The sequence below is a fragment of the Passer domesticus genome, chromosome 1, assembly GCF_036417665.1.
Source record: "Passer domesticus isolate bPasDom1 chromosome 1, bPasDom1.hap1, whole genome shotgun sequence".
Taxonomy (NCBI): domain Eukaryota; kingdom Metazoa; phylum Chordata; class Aves; order Passeriformes; family Passeridae; genus Passer; species Passer domesticus.
In genome coordinates, this window is record NC_087474.1 from 118,826,586 (window position 1) to 118,842,362 (window position 15,777).

The 15,777-nt window shown below is 37.2% G+C and overlaps 1 protein-coding gene and 1 long non-coding RNA gene across 9 annotated transcripts in view; one reads left to right on the forward strand and one right to left on the reverse strand.

Annotated features, from left to right (window-relative positions):
- The window catches only part of NOL4 (nucleolar protein 4), a 189,405-nt gene that overhangs the window by 88,385 nt on the left and 85,243 nt on the right, over positions 1-15,777 (reverse strand). Inside the window, exon 1 of one of the 8 annotated variants that reach the window (XM_064385293.1) lies at positions 10,199-10,349. The exons of the other annotated variants lie outside the window; for them this stretch is intronic. The gene's annotated coding sequence lies outside the window, so the exon portion shown is untranslated. Of the gene's footprint in view, positions 1-10,198; positions 10,350-15,777 lie in introns of those variants that run through there. 8 annotated transcript variants of the gene reach the window in all.
- On the forward strand, positions 12,966-14,959 carry LOC135278679 (uncharacterized). The gene is made up of 3 exons (XR_010346130.1): positions 12,966-12,993; positions 13,921-14,129; positions 14,831-14,959. It is a non-coding gene; the product is annotated as an uncharacterized LOC135278679 (long non-coding RNA).

The window sequence follows — 15,777 nt, forward strand, 5'->3', positions numbered from 1 at the left end:
AACATATAACCCATATTCTGTCCTGGGTCCCCAAAGTTTACAGTACAAATTGCTGGATTTGCCTTTTTTCTATATTCCAGAGAGCTTAATAGAAGTTTCCTCTTGAAACATGGGAAAGCATATGTCTGTTAGTATTGTGCTTGTCACTAGATGACCACAACAGAGTAGAAATAGGGAACAAGAAATCTTACCTACCCAACCAAAAGAAAAAACCAAGACAGAATTGGTAAAACCTACCAATACATTCCCAGATGTACAAAAAGCAAGAGCTCTGCTGAAGTTCAATGGATTCTATTATTGTATTTCAAGTTTTATTTTAGAACTACTTTGAAGACTTACAAACATTCTTTATTTTTTATTTGTAATTTCTACACATTGTCAGCAGTTGCCAATTGCTATTCAGGCACATAAAACAAAGAGTAACTGAGATCAAAGTGCCGTGTCAGTCCAATATTTTGAGTATCTCTATAATAATAAAAATAGTTCAATTGAGTTGACAGCATAACTCTCAGTAACAATATTTCTCTAATAGTTCAGACTCATTAGACTCTTCATAATCATCTATGTCACTCTATAGTTCAGAATTTTAAAATTACAATCTAATTTTCTTGTTTGGTTGGTTTTTTACACAGAAAAGTATCATCTAAAGACTTGTATTACTTAAATTAAAGCAATTTTATTGTTACTTACAGCTGCACACTGAAAGCTAGGACATGAAAACTCCTCAAAAGAAGTGAAAACATTTCCTAAGATTTTTTTTTCTAGTTTTTATTTTATAATGTTGTTAAAATGAAGCATTTTTTTGCAAAACATTTGTTTTTCACTCTGGAACAATTCTGTCAAATCCTTTGCACTCAGTTGTCTCCACTCATATTAACAGAGAGGTTTTCGGGAAAATTTCCTGCCTCAGCAGAGAGTAAAACAAGTGCCTCTGATATTCACATGCAGAAATTCAGTTTAAAAATAGGTAATAAACATACAATTGGGAAGAAGTAGAAGAAAATTATGTGGAATAGGAAGTAGGAACTTACACTCTGTTCTTCTGTGGAGTTCCAGTGTTATCAAAGGTGGATTAAAACTTCCTCAATGCATTAGGAAAGTGGATATTAGCAAATCTGAGAAGTCAGAACAGTAAGTATGCAAGTGTAGGACTCCATAAGGGCTGCTCTTTCCTTATTTAGTGGCTGTGATGCAATTAATGTTTTTGCTGAGACAGAGTCTCTGTGAGTCAAGTATACAACTCTATTACAGATAAACCATAAGTTTAGAAATTCAATGAATTTTACAGCTTGGAAAGCTGCTATTACAAACTTCAACAAATAAGCATGTCTGAGGGATATAAATTACATGTCCCATTTCAATTCTGTTTGCTTTTGATTCTGCCACTTTAAAATGTTTATAAGTGTCCATGCAGCATGTATATTACTGTTTCTTTCTTTGAACGTGCCATGGGTAACAACAGTAAGTGGTCTCCTCTTTGCTTAAATGAAAACACTATTCTGGTCACACAGGACAGCACTTGATAACAAACTTGGCCTTTCTTCATCTGGCAAGCAACAATTTTTGAATGTTTATACCCATTATGCCTCTCCTGTTGCATTTTTTACTGTATCAATCGTAAGTTAAAAAAATGTAGCATCTCCAATGTTTAAGTGCCAGCCCAAACACCACCAAAACAATGCAAAGGTGGTGAGAGTCAGCAGTGCTAAAAAAGTCAGCAGTGCTACCTGAACACAAAAATACTGCCACTGAAGTAAAGGACACAGCCTATTTTGAGCCTCTCTAGCATGCTGACTACAATTATAAGGCAGAAAAATAAGCAGTGTTGATGACTGACCTCACTTTGATCTGAAAAATCTGCCTCAAGTAGTGAATGCCAAAACTGCCAAGTGAGATGTATAGGCATTATCATACTTAAGACATTAGAATCTGCTTGGAAGTTTACAACAGTTAATGTTCCTTCCTACTACAAAACTATATAGCCCAAGTCAGAAGAATCCTGAAATATGTTGTATTACTTGGGTTGCAAAAAAGCAGATTTGCAAACTCTACTCACAAATGTCCATGATGTGAGGAATTTGATACCAATTGGATGGTATTACACAGAAAACAGCAGAGCTCCTGTGAGCTTCCTACCTCAGGAAGACACTACAGGAAGGTATCTTCTACCTTCACTAAAGTCATCACTTTTAAATCCCAATTGCCTCATAATCCTACAGATGTTGATTTCCAATATGACTGACAAAATTAAAACCTGCCTTTTTGTTTGCAGAAACTATTTTCAGGAAAAAAAAAAGAAAAAAGAATCAACCATGTTTTTTTAATCCAAGTAGTTTTTTTTTCACAATTCCCAAAATCTAGATGAGAATTTGGTTGTACGTTGGCCAAAAAGGGACTAGAATAAGAGGTATATGAACACAAAATTTTAAAAAAGGAAAAAAAAAGGGTTTTCTAGATGGTCAGTTGTCACAATACTCCTGTCAGGCGAGGTAACTGTGATTCAGAGCTCAGAAACTTCACAAAGGATCTGACAGACAGCTCTGGCATATCTACTGCTAATCCTCACCAGAGCTATGGACTTGAAATGTTCACTGCCAAGCCACATGACTAAGCAATGCATCTCTTCTTTCAAACTTTCCCTCCCAGTACTATGCAGTGGATTCTTATGGGGTGGGGAAAAGAGCAAGTATAAGAGTGTGTAATGAACAGCACTGGAAATGAAAGATTAAAAATTGAAAAACTCAAGCACTTGAAAACTTTTGCATGAAGGCTGTCATTTTACACTTCCCTTCTGGGAAGATAATGCCAACAAAAACACTACAGGTTCTTGAACTTAATACTATTTAGCAACTTTCAGAAATTTTCTTCTCATTAAAGGCAGTCAGTTTGCCCTTAATGAAACATCACCAAAAGCTAGACTCAAAACCAGATTACTCAAAAAGGCCAGAAAATAGGGCAAACAGAATTCCACCCTTCAGAGAGAAACCATGAGCTGTTTTGCTATTCTTTGCAGACTGGTGAGATTTCTTAGGAAGTAAAATAATCATTCCATTATTCTAATTCACTTAAGGGCTTCTGTTAGCCCAGGAAAATTCAGCAACAGCAGTCCACACAGCATAATTGTTGCATATGCTTTTCCTGTGCTTTACACTACTGAAAAAGCACTATTGCCAATGGAATTTAAGAATGTTTTAATATCAGCAAATCACTCCTATTCTCACTAAAATTTCAACAACTATTTATGTACAAATTGTTGTTAAATATCAGAACGCAAAAAAGGGAAATAATAATATCCTACCAAAGAATCCAACTGTAATACCTGCTCAGCCTCCTTATGATATGGGACTGACTGAGAATAAAGGGCAGCATGGAATTGTAAAAAAGACCATTGAGCTGGCCTAACAGATCTGTGTGTGGAAACCAGCCTGCTGTTCCTGGTAAACCAAGAATTCTGTCCACAGATTATTTTCTCTGTGGCAAAGCTAGCTTGGAGAGGAAGGGGAAGCCTAAAGTAAGAGCACTCACAGATCTTGGTGTTATTTTAAATAGAGAAGTAATGAAGAAGATATTTCAAAATCTGACCTATAATATTTTTTCCCTTTACACTCTGTAAACAGGATTATTTGGCCCATGGAATACTTTATATTTGGAAAGGATCAGCATTGTATAGCTACTTTAATCTAATTGAAATGCACATTAGAAACAGAAGCAGATATATGACAAACAGCTGTATGGCAGACCTGTTCCCAAGCTTCCAGAAAGCTTAGAAAATATAGTGCTTGCCAAAAAAACAATTATGAGAATGAACAACATTTCTAATAATATTTTTTTCTGCTTAGTTAAATTGCAAATGTCCCTCAAGACAACAGAATCCTGACAAATCCTTTCAAATCCTAGATCATTACTTTGCAATTCCTAACATCCCCTTTATAAACTGATCACCTTCCTTCCTAAATAATAATTACAAACAATTTCTGAGAGAATCAGGTTTTTCAAAAGCTAAGTTAAAAATTTATAGAAGCAGAACATGAATCTGAAGATGGGTGTGAGAATAGATTAACCTAATTTCTTCTGGGTGGAAAGTTTTTACCACTGGATAGAGCAGAAAAGTTACGCCTGCTGAAACACATTATTTCAACCCTGAGCACGAATAGAATGCTATTCCTAATAAGTATTACAGTCTTGGGAGGGGAGGGGGGGGGTTTATCTTTTATATCCAATGTAAGAACAAACATTGGGACCAACACTCAAAAGAGTGAAATGCCTAGTGTGTTCTCTTTCACAGAACACAAGCAGCTTTTTCCTTTTCTGCAATTGCAAATAACTGCCATCAGAAGAAATAATACAACCAATGCAATAACAACAAAAAAAGCCAACAACCTAAGGGAGACCTAAAGGTTTATCATTACCTGTCAATGGTAAACAAACCACAATCAAATCTATTAATTGCACTTCAAACACCAATTTGATTTGTTGCTGATGGCACCTGGTGATCCAGGTAGGGCAGCTTTCAGAGACTGTTCCATATTTTGCATGTAGGAATCATCAGAAACTTCAGAGCTCAATATTTCATTGGTCCCCATATTACAAAACAATCTGGGGAAAGCATGCCTTTACCACCCCTGATTAAGTTAGTGTGATGGGCTCCAGCATACAGAAAACTATTAACACAGATTAAATTATATGTCATCTCAGGTATTTAATTTCACCTGTCTGAGCAAAGAAACAGTTACCAACTTTGATTCTGCAAAATCTGAATAAAAAAAAAAAAAAAATTTTGGAGGAGTCAAAGTACAGTCTTTCTAAAATAAAAAACCCTCATTAATTATCCCATGCAAATATAGTGGCTCCAGTACAGGAGCATCTAGAAGGTGGTCTAAGGCTATCATCTTCTTTAGAAAAGTCTGCAATACCTGAGATATATTCTTGGCATTCCCCTTTATGCAAACAGATAAATACAGATTTTCTAGTTCCTGATCCTGTCAGTCAATGTCACCTTAGGAAAACTGCTCTCGAAAGCTTTTGAAATATTGGTCTAAACCTTTTAGGCTCGCTCAAGAAGCCTTTGAAGATGAAAATTTTCTCTGAACTGCTTTAATTTCAACATTATCTTCTTTTGTTGAACACCTGGGACAGGTCTAGTTTGAAATATTTCCCAAAAAAATGCCAAAACCAATTGAATAATGCAGTGAAAACCACTGGAAATCACTGACACTAAGCCCCTTTTATGTAGATGTCATCTGCCAATTCTCAAGTGACCTGTTTTCCCAAGAAATATTTATTCTTAACTTCAGCACTGCAATCTGCAATTTCTGGAGATTCCTATACCAGGAGTCCCTGCAAAACTCAACATCACAGCTGTTGATGTGGAATTGAAGGTAAAATACAGGGATTAGAGTCTGAGCTTTTGGGTCAGATATGAGCATATGCTGACAGCACATTTGCAGACAGTAAAAGGACTGAATCTGTGAATGCATCAGGTGGTAACCACAACAGAAGCCACTAAAAACAATCTTCAGCAGTTTACATAGTAGTAAAAAGCAGAATGGAAGGACATTAGTGAATATCACAGCACTCTTGGTCTTGGACTTGAATATCCAAATGACAGTTTTGATCAGATCCCATTTAGTGTGCTGCTGACTGAAGGCATTCACAAATCACAGGTGCAATCAGTGGTTGCCATCAACCCACACATGCAGCACTTGTCTTCTCCTCAGCATGTTTCAGAAAACAATTTCAATCATAACAACTAGAGAAATGACAAATTCAAAATTACCCATTATTCACCTACAGAGAGACCATTAAACGGATCCAGATAATAATCTATTTTCAAGAATGATTTTGCAAAGATAAAATAAAATACACTACATGTGAAAAGATCAATCACTCTTATCCTGAGCTCTCATTCATCCTCCCATCCCCTGTAAAACTTCCAGTGGACTCTTCCTGGCAACAGAACAATAGAAACATTGGATTCCTACTGTATATAACTTTCTACTGCAATTCAAATTTTGATATTATTGGTATTGATATTTTGATATTTGGAATCTAAAAAAAAAAAACCAAAAAACCCAAAAAAAAGTAGCATAGCCATTGAGGATGCATGTGTTTCTCCCATCCTCCTTATAGCCACCTGCTGTCATGACCTGATAAACAACCTCTGGAAAAGACAAAAATATTCAGATTTCTATGGATGACAGCATAAAAAATTAGAATAATGGAGCTGTGACAAAAACAATCACACATTCCTTTCAGCATTAGTGCTGCCAGATAGACTGCATGTAGTATCTCAGCTAGTGTTAGAAAAGAAAACTTGCCCAGGAATTCTTAGTTTCCCTCCCTTTGTGTTTGACCCTGTTCAAAATTAGCATTGCTGTTTTGCTTAGCTCTTCAACTAATATAAAGGATCTCCTATGCAGTAAGCCACAGAGCCAGCAGCACAGCATTAAGAAAGCACTTTTTAATTTACTGCTAGAAAGCTGGTCAGAAGAACATCACACCCTGGGCTAAAATGTACCTTTGAATGCATATGATCTTAATTTCACTAGAATCAACAGGACCCAGCATGTGCAGCCTGAGAAATAATTTAGTCCATTACATTCATGCAATTTAGATCCAATCAATGGCTTCAGAGGTTTTCTTTTGAGGGGAAGAGGAAGACAAAGGACGTTTAAAATAATCAAAATATTCCCACATGGATGGCTATTACTGTTTCAAATTAGGACAAACTTTTAACTCAAAAGGTATTTTAAAATATTTCAGATAAGTTTAAAATAAAAAAATTATCAAAATATTTGAATTCATGTTTAAATACATAAAAAAACAGATTAAAAATTCCTCTTTTAAGTGAAGGTACACTTCTTTCACTGAGGTCCATTTCTGCTACCATCAAACTGACCATTTACAGTGTCTTTGGAAACATTATATATATGTGTATATATATATATACACACACATATATATATATAAATTTTAAAGGAAATAAGGGTATAAACAGGCAGAAATGCCTCAGGAAATAAGATGCCTTGCAACCAAGAAAAAATATGATCACTGTTACTGATTTCTTATTAAAATGTGTAGGATAAATCTCTGATATGTAGAGACACACAGACATTGCATAAGTCTATATATAGTATAGAAGTGTGATTTCTGCTACTGATTTAATGAGAATATCAGCAGCAAGAGCCTTTCTGGGACAGAATGAAGTTTTTTGCTTTACTTGTGGATGTTAAAAGACAGCCAGGTTCTGCAAGGAGCAGTGTAGCACCCAGTAAGTGCTGGACATTTTATCTATTTTTCCCTGAATGAGAATCTCATTGAAAGACAAACAAATTCTTAGTCATTAATTCCAAATGGAGGCTGTAGGCAGATGCTGTGCTGTACAAGTTTTGGAGGCTATTTTTGCAATAGTAAGAAATGTTCCAAGGAAATAGAGTGACACACTATTGACAATATTTTTCTGTTTGGTGCCATAACTCAAAGCCTCGTTCTGATGAATCAGTATATACATTAAATTATCCTATTTACTTTTATACATAGCAAAGACACACCAGAAAGGATTATTTTAGCCAGTCCAATATCTGGCCAGCAGACAGCCTGAACACTGGAACACAGTGGAACAGGGAGAAGGCAGTTCAGGAAGAGTTGGGAGTGGGAATGATGGGCAGGAAAGGAATGAAGAGAAAAGCCTCATCAGAGGACACTCACCCATTGCTGTAGGGAAGCTAGCAGCTCTCAGAATGAGAGAGTGCTAAAGAGAAGCCCTGGTAGAACTCACAAGTTCTGGTCTTTTTAAAACTCGGTTTTGTATAGAGCAGGTAGAGTCGACTTTGCTGTTTTAGTTTCTGGTAACTCAAGGAATTTCAGTTTATTTAACTGATACAGAGTTTATATAGGAATTTCCTCAGGTTTGGTGGCCTGGACTCCTGAGTGTGAGCAGCCTCTACCAACTGTACCTGCCTGTGTGTAATACAATCCCCCTGCTGCAAGAAGCATTCCAGCCCTTTCCCTGAAAGAGAATGTGAGCACAGGCTATGGGTTTGGCTGCATGCTTTGAAGATCACTGCAATTCCTCACATGCAGGAAGTCCTGTTTACTCTTGTCTAGAAATGCAGAAGAGAAATTCAAGTCCCTTTGTGAAAGCTCTTAATAAAAGTTGGACTAGTTTCCTAAAATCACACACTTTGTAGAAGACAGAATAAGATAAGGTTGGACCAGCCAACATTACTCCATTTAGCACAAGTTAAATGCTGGAGAAAAATAAATGGAAACAAATAATGTCTTTGAGAAAAAAAAATCCAACTTTTCAGTTAATTAATTTAATAAAATGACACACAGTGTAGAAAATCTGTGCATTTAATCTCAGTTATTTTGAAAGCTAGAAACAGCCAAAAACGTATCCTCACAGAAGTTATGAAAATATACAACGAAACATCTGGGAAACCTTTCCCAGTGTGTTTTTTATCACAGAAGGGACTTTTTAATCACTGATTTAATTTGACACATATCAAGAAATTTCTTAGTGCTTTTTCCAATTAAAAGCATTTATTTGATGAATTTGCTCTTACCCCGATCCCCACTTTGCTTGGCATTTCTGTGGAATCCCTACCACCCATATGTCGACCACAGATTCAAGGGTCAGCCTAAATGATGACTTAAATATTGCATACCCTTTGTGTTTATTTCTATAGTCTTCCATAATAGGTGTACACTGGCTACTGAGTCTGTTAACTGCAAAGACACATTTTATTTGATTATCAATGTTCTCACTATTTGGTAAAACAGCCCAAAAAATAAGTTTGAAGAGAAGACTGTTATGCCAACCAACCTGAAGCTTATGTGTGACTCTTTCTGAGCTGTCCTGGGAGGGAGGAGACAAAAACAACCACTGCCCCTTAACTACCCATGCCATGGACCCAAAACTCTGGAAAGGTAACACAGTGCTCTTTTATCAGTGCTCTTTTATCATATCAGCACCATGATTCTGCTTTTAGCTCTATCGACACACTGAGAAATAAAGCATATGCTGTTTCTTTAAGCAGACTGAGTGTGTGTTTACTAGGATTTTTCAGCAATAAGCTTTCTAGATAGGAGGAAAATACCTATTCTACAAGGTGAAAACAGGCCTTTAACTTTCTCAGTGTTATATTATCATTATATTACTCATGGGCCTCATTAAAACAAAGACTCCACTTGTCTGCATATGTATATGCTTGTATGTACTGCAAAAACACACAAGTATGCATACATTTCATACACGTAAAACACATATGCATAATAGATATAAGTTAGAGGGTATGGCTATGAAGAAAATAACCATTGAATAATTATAAAGGGTATTTTTTTTTTATTAAAACCAGAAAAGCATGCATAATAAAAATGCAAGAATACATAGGCTCAACCTATAAACTGGTGGAAAAATTAGCTTAGGAAAAGCTGACAGTAATAAAAAGCAGACAGTTAAAATCTTACTGCAAACAGTCTAGTTTAAAGCTGGGAATCCTGAGCATCTATTAAAGTGAAATGCAAGATGATATCAAAGAAAGGCAGAACATTAAAATAACCAGAAATGGAAAATCTAGAATATCCTCTGTTTAATTCTACCAGCAAGAAAACAAACACAAATTTTACACGCTAAATCACGTCACACAGCACCTTAATTCAGCTACATTAAAATGAGATTTTCTCAAAGAAAAGCTCATATTACGACTACACCTTTAAAAAGCTCATTGTTTGGGTTTTCATTTGAAGAAAAAACAAGACTGCATCAGGAGTTGTAAATTTTTATGCTTAATTTGATAGTTCAGCACTTTTTCAGTTGAGTTTGCAGCACACCCAGACCAGTTTCCTCACGCTTTCCCGCTTATTTTTCAGCAGTCAGGAATTCTTAAGCACCCTGCACAGTGCATACACAATTTGTAAGGCACGCTCATCATCACTTCTTCAGCTTTATGCACCAAATGAGACACGCTTCAGGTTTCTATGTGCGCATCTCACAATGATGTTTTAAAATTTTATCACCTAGCTTCCAGGGAACTGAGGCTTTGAATCTATATTTGAAATACCACCTGAATGGGTGAAACATATTGGTATTCCACACACAGCCTCCTGCTGTCATTCCACTGCTGGCATGGGACAGTCTTCACCAAGACTTAGAAAACCTCATTCAATATTCCTCTCTGGAGGATCTGACACTTACTGTGAATTCTGCTCTTCAACTTAAATACCAGTGTCTGTGGCAGGCCAATTCTATCATTGCAGATACAGCATCCCTCAGGCGAGGTCCAACCTTTCTCTTGCAGTGCACCCAGGGATTAGCTTGACTTCCCCTAAATTCTCTCCAGTGCACAGTACAAGCTAATCTTTCCTGTAGGAAGCAGGAGATGGGGTTGCCATGACAACAGAGCACATTCTAGCAGTGGGACCACTGAGATGAGCTGAAAAGACGACAGTGAAACATGCACTCAGCCTTCCTCCGGGGCTACGGGCTTCTTCCTCCAGGATTTAATTCCCTTGCAAGTTTACTGACAGGCTAGGAGGTTGATTAGCTATGTATTTTGCTGTGGGGAGATTACTAGTTAAGAATATGGTTGAGAGATCATAGCATTATTTAATGAAACTGCCATTTCTCCTTACATTAAATTGCTGATTTAAGCGTGGCTGCTTTTAAACCACTGCTCTTTCATACACATTAGTCCTACACTTGGTTCAGACTAACATCTCACTGTAATACAGTCACAAACCAAGTCCTGTGCTTCAGCTTCAGTTTTCCAGCATATTAGGCTCGTTTTTATGCTCATACACACACATGCTTATGCACACACATGCACACAAAGAGCAGAGTGTAACATCTGTGTTTGGAGCTCAAAGGGTTCTGCTTGTGGGGGAGGGGGCACCGAGAAAAGCAAGGCACAGCAGCCACGTGTCTTACACAAACGACACAACAGCCACAATAAGCTTTGGGAGCCCTGTTCATCAGGCAAAAGAAAACTGAGTAATCTATACTGTAAATATCAGCTGTTTTCTGTCCCAGAATAATATCTGAATCCTACGCTTTAAAGATTTTTTTTCTCAATGAGAATAATAGAAGGCTTTTTGAGCTCCTGCATTTCAATTATTTACATATTTTTAATTGCTCAATCAAATTTTCATGCAGAGTGCTTTGCTTTGTGTTTTAATTTCTCTTGCAAAATCACGCAACACATTATTGTGGTAAATTCCTGGAGGCTGGACCATGGCAGTGTTTTTTCAGAAACAAGCATGTCTCGGTGAGCTTACACCTTAAAGCTACAGCAACCAAGAATTTCAGTTTCTAACCATGTTTGTAAGCCATTCATTTGCCCAGGATGGAATCCTGCCTGCTTTGTCCTTCACTTTTGAGTATGTAACATGTGTGGCCACACACTGAACACACCATCATCAGGCAACACCACTCCCCTCAGTACATGTAAAAGCTTAACCTACCCAAGTACAAAAGATTTGGCTGTAGATGAGTCAAAGCCACACCATCTGAATCCATTTGTCTCTCTGGAAATTTTAAAAGAAAAGAACCTCCATAAAGGTCTCTGACACAAGAAAGAGAAGGAGCCCAGGGGTTGCATTTAGCCAGAACTCCTGTAGGCAGGGAAGGTGGAAGTGGACGAAACAATCAGAAGATGTGCAACAGCTTTCCCTCTACAGCAAGCTATACAGGACAGTCAGCAGGTTATCCCAACTAACTTTGTCTTGGCAAACCACATAAGGCCAAGAATTTAGCTGGAGAGGGAAAGTTCCACATTGGGGAGGCACCTTGATGACTGAAACGTGTAAGGAAATTTTTGGGAGGTCAGGGAGTATGGGGTCATGTGGAAGCCTGGCCCAGGATCTCCCAATGATCATCAAATCCCCGGTTTTGTCCTGGTACTACACTGATTGCATTTACAATGAGAAGCCCTCTGACAAAACCCAACCAAAAACCCTGTAAAATTCCTTTTCCACGGCTATGCCATATCACACCTCCATAACCTTGAAAAGTATCTCAGTGTTACACAACCCTTTAAAGTGTAACCTTAATTTGGATTTTACCATGTGTCAGGAATATATATACACAAAACAGTATCCCTCAGAATCTGCTGGCTCTGACTCATCCCACAGCTTGCTATGAAGATGAATTACACCACACAGTATAGCACCTGTATTTATTATCATCTAATTAGTGTTAGGTTTTGCTTTTTTTTTCCACTTTTCCACTCAAGTTCTATCCAACTGGAGAAATGCCAAATCATGTAAGCGACATATGGTTTTGCTTTTGAAATCATCCAGCCAGAATTCCCAAATACTGAAAAATCTTTGCTTAAATAACTTTCAGCTTCAAAGACAATATTTTACACCTTCAATTCCAGTGGGAAACACTGATATTTGTAGGTATGCAAATTGGTTTTGAGGAAAAGGGGCATATAATCAGATGTTGAATGATGTTATAGATTTTTCCTGTCACATGCTGTCTCCTCACAATCTAAAAAGAATAGTTAACAGCAAGATTAATGCTGTGAAAATAGCTAAACTACTATTATGGTTAATGAAAGTAAGGTTCTGTTTCTTTTTTGTTTCACAAGCTATGACTGTAGAAACCAGTAAATATTGCCCTTAGAAAGCAATCATTCATTTCTCAGTGTTCATGTGCAGATCTTTCATTTAACAGTACTATATCCTGTGTCCCTGGAAATTCAGTATTTCAGCCAGGTACAAAACATAAGTACTGTGTTCATTTAGCTGTTGGATAAGGGAATGGATTCCCCTGCTGGCACCCGAAACAAGTAACATCCAGTTACTAAATTGGGCCCACACTATTCCTGACCACATTCTTTTCATTTCTAGCAAACTTCTTGTGTTTTATTTCAGATGAACACCCAAATAATTCAGCAGGAACACACACTCTTACATGGATGTGAAGTAACAAAAGGAATTTAAATGAGCTAAGTTTGGAGATCTCCTGGAACATCCAAGAGCTCACAGGTATTCTTATTATATCTGTATATCCTAGGTATATCCAGGAAAAGGCAACTGTTTTAGTGAATCCAGGTGGAACACATCACAAGAGGGGAGAAGATAAAATGAAAGCTGAGGACATATATTTAAGTGGTCTACTCTAACTAAGAAGCAACACTTAAGTGTAACATCCCAGAAGCAGAGCACCACACTTCTAAGGCTTGAGTAGAATAACCAGCTCTAGGTTCTTAGCAAAAAATGCCCCCACCACTGTCCTAGGTCTCTCCTAGCTTTTTCAAAGGTAAAATCTACCTTTATCAGGATTGGAGTCTTTGCTCTTTGTTTACCCTCTTGCTTGTAAGAGGACAAGTGGCAAATACATAACAGCCCCTTTTCCTCTCAATAGGACACTCACAGCTTAAAAACAAGAAGTGGAAGGTCAGAAGACACATCCTGTCCTATGTTTCTGCATAAGTTCACAGCTTTGACTGCAAATGAGGAGTCTGAGGATTTCACATTGAAAATAAACAAGAAAAATGACAGGAAAATAAAACTATATATAGATTCAGTATGAAAGGTGGACATGAGAAAGTGAAGGCTTGTTTTGATTTCCTGTCCTTTTCTTTATTATGCTTAACTGTGAAATCATAATTGAATTATCAATTTTATAATAAAATTTTTATACATAGCTGTTCACAGAATCCTTTGAAATCTGTGGATGAAAGAAAATATCACTCTGCTTTTTAAGAACTATTCATTTGAGATTAAACAGTGCTAAATGCTGAGCCCTGAACAAAAGGTTTAAGCACATTTAAGCCATGCTGAAATATAGCAACAGTGCCCAGTACTTTACAGGATGAAACCTGCAATTTGGAGTTTTAAATCCCCTAATTCCTTATCCTTTCCCTTCTCTCTTAAAATATATCCTGGATACTACTACCCTGCTTTTGCCAGATGAATTGGTTATATGGATCAGAGTGACCTTCAGTCCTTGTGCAGTGGCACATCAAGCAGCAGCCTACACCCAGTGCAAGCCGTACCACCACCTCCTGACAGCAAACACAGACTTCATCTTCTAAGCACAGAACTAAAGGCACAGAGCTAATCACCTGCATACATCTAAACTCATAACTGAAAAATACGGTTTTGCTTCTTTGCCTCAGGTCTGTAAAAAAATTGTTCTTTAACACAATCTGGTTTGTGGGGTTTTTTAAATGTGTTGTACAATTAAGCGCTTCTCACCTATAATTTTACCACTGGATCATTTAGGCAATCAGGACATATTTCCAGTATCTCTCACACTTTTTTTTACCCCCCTGTAGTTCCTCTCAGTTCACTGACTTTACTCAAGGTTTACAAATAGGAGTAAGTATCAGTAGAATCAGTGTTCATGACCTTTGAATCAAATTATTTTGTAAGTAATGACACTTTTCAGAAGACACATTTTTTTTTAACATGCAAAATGATAAAAAGTGCTGTGATTTCATTCTAATAGCCAAAGGAACTTATACAGAAAAACTAAAACAGCCTGTACTTGTAAAATTGTAATATAGTTTTATCTCCTTAAGCAAATGCTTTGCATTTTATGACTATAGTGCAAATAAAAAAGTACTTGCTGAATGGATAAAGCTACCCCATTGTGAGACATGGACAACACTGAAAAACATTAAATTAATTCTACACTGAAATCACAAATGCAAGATGAGGTCAGATGTCTCAGCAGGATGTTCTTTTCTCTAGATCTTCAAGATTAGTTTATCAGATTGGGAGTGGTGGAGAGGCCTAGAAAAGATAAAAGTGTTCTTTCAAATGTTTGTTCCTTATACAGCTTCTAAAAACTGAATTTCATAACTTTTCTAAACAGGCAGCAGGGCTGAACTCTGAAGAAATCTCCAGAGGTGCCTTCCAAATTCACCTATTCTGTGATTCTGTGAGTTACATTGACTACTTTGTGGCAGTACAGCCTCTGGTGAGCAAGAGCAACAATAAAAGATCACACCATACTTCTGTCTGATGGACATTCTTAGTCAAAAAGGAGATATATAGAGAATAATACTGACTTTTGAAATACATTATATTTTCAGCAATAAGTCCTTAACACTCTCCTGCAAGAGGAAAAGAACTCTCTCAACCTGACACAAGCCAACAGCCACAGGCATGATGGAGAAGAAAGGGAGCGTGTTTCCCTGACTTATCCTCCCACCATCCAGCTCCATTGTCACAGAATCCTGGAACCACTTAGGTTGAAAAAGATCTCTAAATCATTGAGTCCAACCTTTGACCAATCAACACCTTGCCACAAAGTGACAATGCAGTCATTTCTTGAACACCTCTAGAGAGAGTGACTCCACCACCTCTCCGGACAGTCCATTCCAACATTTAAAAACCCTTTCCATGAAGAAATTTCTCCTGATGTCAGACACAGTACATTGTGTTACTGTGCTCCTGAAGAGAAGTCCTATTCTTCAAGACAGTTTTGTGACAAGTGAAGATCTCTGATTTTTTCATCTGCAGTACCCTGGATACCAGCTGCAGCATTGCAAGATTCACATCTGCTATCTTCCATTTCAAAGCAAGATGCTATGAAGGTCAGATAATTTTTTGTCTACCTAAAATGTAGGTGTGAGCCTTAAGCTCAACATTCCCAGTTAGGAAATCCAAGGCATATGTACTTAAAATATTTAAATTAAATACAATCTGGGTACTATCACAAAAAAGGTTGCATTTAGCACCATGTAAATTTGGACAAATGAAAATGTTTAACCCTCTGAGGTTAAAAAGCTCATTCACAAATGCATGTTTTGCAGCTCA